This window comes from Silene latifolia, chromosome X, assembly GCF_048544455.1.
Source record: "Silene latifolia isolate original U9 population chromosome X, ASM4854445v1, whole genome shotgun sequence".
NCBI lineage: Eukaryota > Viridiplantae > Streptophyta > Magnoliopsida > Caryophyllales > Caryophyllaceae > Silene > Silene latifolia.
In genome coordinates, this window is record NC_133537.1 from 135,532,268 (window position 1) to 135,537,858 (window position 5,591).

General features: G+C 40.9%; 1 non-coding gene across 1 annotated transcript; it reads right to left on the reverse strand.

Annotated features, from left to right (window-relative positions):
* Positions 1-333: 333 nt before the first annotated feature.
* Positions 334-440, reverse strand: LOC141625724 (small nucleolar RNA R71). Its single transcript, XR_012535489.1, has one exon. It is a non-coding gene; the product is annotated as a small nucleolar RNA R71 (small nucleolar RNA).
* Between the last annotated feature and the right edge of the window lie 5,151 nt (positions 441-5,591).

The window sequence follows — 5,591 nt, forward strand, 5'->3', positions numbered from 1 at the left end:
AACCTACCCAATGGTACTCCTACACCACAACATCTAACTGGAAATTTTATTGCCAAATCCGCCTTTATCCAATTAGTCGAAAGGAGCCAATTTGGGGGGATGCCTAGTGAAGACCCTCATTCTCATATGGAAACCTTTTGCGACTATTGTGATGCGATTTCTCAAACCGGTGTGACTCAAGACCAAATTCGATGGGTCTTATTTCCTTTTTCTCTAATCGGCACCGCAAAACAATGATTGAAGGGCCTTGATAAGGCCACTCTCGGAATTGATTCTTGGAAGAAGTTGGCTCTAGCTTTCTACAAAAAATTCTACCCACCGGAAAAGACTAACATGCTAAGAGCTCAAATTACGGGTTTTAAGCAAATGGATGAAGAATCTTTGTATGAAGCTTGGGAGCGATTCAAGGGAATTTGTCGCTCATGTCCTCACCATGGACTTAGCGAATGGTTCTTGGTACAACAATTTTGGAACGGTTTATATGAAGATTCAAGGAACATTCTCAACATGGGATCAAATGGAATGTTCACCGAAGTTGATGACAATCAAACATGGAACAAAATTGAGGAAATGGCGGTCCATAACTCACAATATAGTAGACCTCGCAAGGCTACTAGAGGAGGAAAGCATGAAGTGGACTCCGTTACTCAATTGGGTGCTCAACTTAGTGCTCATATTGACACAATTAATTTGAAGTTTGAAAAAGCTATGGCTAGACTTGAAGAAGTCTCAAAATCACCAAAGCATCATGTTAATGCCATGACGGCATCCTCATCAATCCCAAGTGGGATATGTGAGAATTGTGGAACTTTGGGACATGACCAAAGTGAATGTAGGGGAACAAATGAACAAGTGAATGCTTTCCAAGCATACAAGAGTGGTACCCCTTATTCCAACTATTACAATGAAAACACCAAGTTTCACCCAAATCTCTCATACAAAAGACAAAATGTTCAAAACCCTCAAACAACATACACTCCACCACCCATGAGAAACCAAAATCAAAGACCCTTTTACAATCAAAACCAAGGTTACCAAAATCAAAATCCATACAATCACCAAAATGACCAAGGTTTTGATGTCCAAAAAGCGGTCCTCCAAATGCAAAAGAATCAACAAGAATTTTTCACTCAAATGCAAAAAGATAGTCAAGCAAAGGAAACCACCATCAACAACATTCTAGCTCACACCAAGATGTTGGAAACACAATTGACTCAACTAGCATCTTCAAGCTCACAAAGACAAAAGGGGCAATTACCACCTCAAAGTAATCCCCCAAGACATGAAACGGTTAGTGCAATTCACTTGAGAAGTGGTACAAGGTATGAAGCACCGAAGAAGCAAGTTGAGGATGAAGTTGTGGAAGCTAGTGATAAGGAAGAAATTGTGCAAAACTCCAAAGATGGAGAATCATCAAAAGAAGAAATTTCAAAGAGAAATGAAGGCTAGGTCAAGGAGAAGGAGCCCATTGTGATTAGACTTCCTTTTCCAAGTCGTCAAGCCAAGCCCAAATTTGATGACCAACTTGGAAAGTTTATGGAAATTGTGAAGAATTTGGAAGTCTCAATTCCTTTCACGGAATTAATAAATCACGTGCCGGCCTATGCGAAATACATGAAAGATATCCTCACAAAGAAGAAGTCGAACCGGAAACTTGAGACTATCGCCTTCACTAAGGTGAGTAGTGCAATACTTCAAGGGAGTTCACCTCCAAAACTAAAGGATCCGGGAAGCTTCTCAATACCGTGTACCATTGGCGACACAACGATCAACAAAGCCTTATGTGATCTAGGGGCTAGTGTGAGTGTTATGCCGTACTCGGTGAGTAAAAGGTTGGGGATAGGAGAGCTTAAATGCCCCAACATCACACTCCAAATGGCCGATAGATCGACGAAGACACCATTAGGGATATGGGAAGATGTCCCCGTGCGAATTGGGAAGTTTTTCATCCCGGTGGACTTTGTCATTGTTGATATGGAGGAAGATTCCAACATTCCAATCATTCTAGGAAGACCTTTCCTACACACCGCGGGTGCGGTGATTGATGTGAAACATGGTGAGCTCACTCTAGAAGTGGGATATGAAAGCATAACCTTTAATCTTGACAAGACTATGAGAGCTCCTCGTTTGCATGAACCGTGTTTCATGATTGATCATTATAGCCGAAAGGATGAAAGGAAGAAATCGGAACTCCAATGGAAGAAGAAAATCGAAGATGCTCCATTCAAAGAGCAAGTGAATTGTGACAAGAAGAGCTTGCAAAGCTCATCAAAATCAATCAAAGAAGAAGAAGATGGCCTCATTGGCTAAGAAAAGAATTTGGGAGAGTTGTCTCCATCAAATCAAGAGATTTTCAATGATCAACTTAATGAAGTTTGTGGTCTTTGGGACGACGAATTTAAAGGGATTTTTAATCCCTACATTGGTAATGCCATCGATCAAGACCGACAACATGGGCCAAGGTCTATTGAAGACCTCTACCATGATAATGAACAAGCTTTTGATTACTTCTTCAAGGTGTTGAACAACATCAACAACACCTTGGACATGCCCCCTTGACATCTCATCAAGAATGAGAGTTTGGTGGAGTCCTCCCTAAACCACCATTTGTAAATATTTCTAACTCCCTAACTTGCATTTCAATTCTTGTATTGCATTTTTGTCATCTTTGGATTTTTATTTACTTTGATCAAGATAATTGTCATGTTTGAGAGAAGTGAGGGAGGGACTAATAATTTCAATTGATGTGTAGTGCTTTAGCTTAGTGTGGGGATGGCAATTGCCTAGGCTATCTATGCCTTAGTAGTGCCCCCACAATGAAGAACACGATATATAAAGAAGAATGGAAGAATGATAAGGGATATGCATTGTACACGGATAGAACTGAATCCGGGTACAAAGGGGCCGAATCCGAGCGGATTCAGGAGAATCCGCCCGTCTACAGACAATCCGAGCGTATTCGGTAGAAGACGCACGTCCCTATGAGCTGAATTTTTGAAAGATTTTTTACTGTAAGAGAATCCGGGCGTCCTGAACAGCAATCCACTCGTCTCTGAAAATCCGCCCGTCTTGAAAGGAAGACGCCCGTCTTCTTTGCTTTGAGGAAAACAAGAAAAATTCCGGATGAAATCCGTCCGTCTTCTGAAGAATCCGCCCGTTCCGTGTCAGCGAATCCGAGCGTCTTCTCTTAAATACGCCCGTCTTTAGGCGAGTTTTTCCCAACCCAGAAAGTGCAGAATCCGCCCGTCTTGAGCAGAAACCGCACGGATTGCCCTGCGATTCGAATTTTTCGGGCTTTATAAAACCCCTCCCACCTTCATTCATTCATTCATTCATTCATTCATAACACTACTCAAAAACATCAAAACCCTCATCCTCTCCATCACAAAAACAAAATTCCTCAACTACATTCACCAAAATCAAATCAAATCATCCTTTTAACAACAAATCAATCACTCCTTTTTCAATAAAAATCAAAACCAAGCACAAAATCTTCAACCTTTGAGTCGATTTTTGAATTCATAAAGGCAAAGCCTTTCACCTTTAAATCGATTTGGGTACACTACAAATTGAAGATTTTTCATTCTTTTCTTGGTTAATTCATCAATGGCAAGGACTAAGGGAGCAACAAAGGCAACAAAGGCACCAAAGGCTAAGACACTTTCACAAAGGCAAAAGGCTCTTCAAGCAAAGAAAGCATTGGCTATGGTGGTAGAAACCCCAAACTTGGAAGTGCAACAACAACAACAACCTTCTATGGGAGCAACAACATCTACGACTCCGGAAATTGATCAACTTTTGCATTATCCGGAGGTAACTTTTATTTCCAAAACCCATAGAGATACTTTTGCCAAGTTTGCTAGGAAATCATTTCAATCCACCAAGTTTATTTCTGAAGATACCTTAGATAAGTTGGGTGTCCTTGAGCAAACTAGAGCCTTTTTCAAAGAAATGGGGTTGAAGAAATTGTTTGAATCAAAAGAATTGACATACCCCTCCCTTACCTTGGAGTTTTTGAGTTCTTTGAAAGTCACCAAAGTTGAGACTAGAGAGAACCTCGAGTTTCGTCTAGCTAATGTTAGTAGATGCATTTTCTTTAGGGAATTGGGTGAAATTTTGGGTCTTAGTGATGAACCGAGTTATTTTAAGAATTATGGAAAGTATGACCCCGACCCTCTTTGGGAGGCAATTTCCGGAAAGAAATTCCGTGCTCTTTTAGTCCACCATCCGGGCATAAGGGTATGGCACAAGGTCATAGGAAACACCATTATTGCAAGGAAATATACCAACCATTTCACCAAACTTGATTTTATTCTTCTTGAATCGGCTTTGAACATTGGAAGAGTACACACCAAGCCTTTCAACTCTTTAAGGCTTTTGGTAGATAGATGGCTCAACATTGATTGTGGGAAGAAAGGCACTACCGTTATTGTCAATGGCGGCCTAGTCACTATCCTAGCTAAATACTTTGATCCTAACTTCAACAAGGATAACAAGTATGAAGCAAAGGAGGGTGGTCATCTTGTTGATATGCATACTATGATACACAAGTACAAGTGGGTTGCCCATAACCCTCTTGACACCAAGTATGGATGGCTCACTAGTGAGGCTAGATCGTTTACTTTGCCTTCAAAGATTTGTCGTCTAAGCGTCCACCGGACCAATTATCTACTTCCCCTTTCAAAAGAGGCCGAGTATATTATCCGACAACAAAAGGGTGAACTTGAAATTCCCTCCTCTTCCATTGTCACATCACCTTACCCTTTTTAGTACCAAGAGTTCAAGCCGGAAGGTGTTGAAGCAAGAAATGATTATTTGACTCTTCTCATGCAAGCAATGCACAAGCAAGCCTTTGAGGATCGGAAAAATGCTTACTTGGCTCAATATCCACCCCTCCTACACTTAGCTAGGCAAGGATTACTTGATCCATCATGTCCTTTGCCTAGTTAGGCGGATAGAGAAGTCCTATTTCCGGGTGCATCTAGGGTCGTTTCGGGTGACAATGAGGTTGTCGGTAATGAAGAGGTTGATGATAACATTGATGAGAAAGCAAGTGAAGAAGGAGAAGGGGATGGTGAGCAAGATGATGAGCAAGGTGAAGAATAAAGTGAAGAAGTAAATGAAGAGGGAAGTGGCAATGAGACCACTTCTAATGAGGAAAGTGATGATGGTGATGATATGATGGAAGATTAGCAAGCCTTGGAGGCTCCTACCCTCTCATGGTTTGTCTATTTCTCTCTTTGTTTTAATTATTTTCTTGATCATTGTTGGAGTAGTCCTAGCACCATAGAGGACTCACACCTCGGTACCATTGAGGTGTTCTCATTTTATTGTTCCCACTTTCAAAATCCAAAATGACAAATTAGTTTCATGCATTGCATAGTGTGTGCATGAACTACACCCATCCTTGGACATTAGCAATAGTGTCTAACTCGGTTTAGGGAAGTTAATGCATACACAACGGGAGGTAATCTAAATTATCCTCTCCGTCATAACAAAAACCATGCATCATGTAGTGTAGACTAGTGTAGATTGCATTTAGTATAGAAATCATGCATCATCTTTGCATAATTTCCCATCATTTTGGCCAT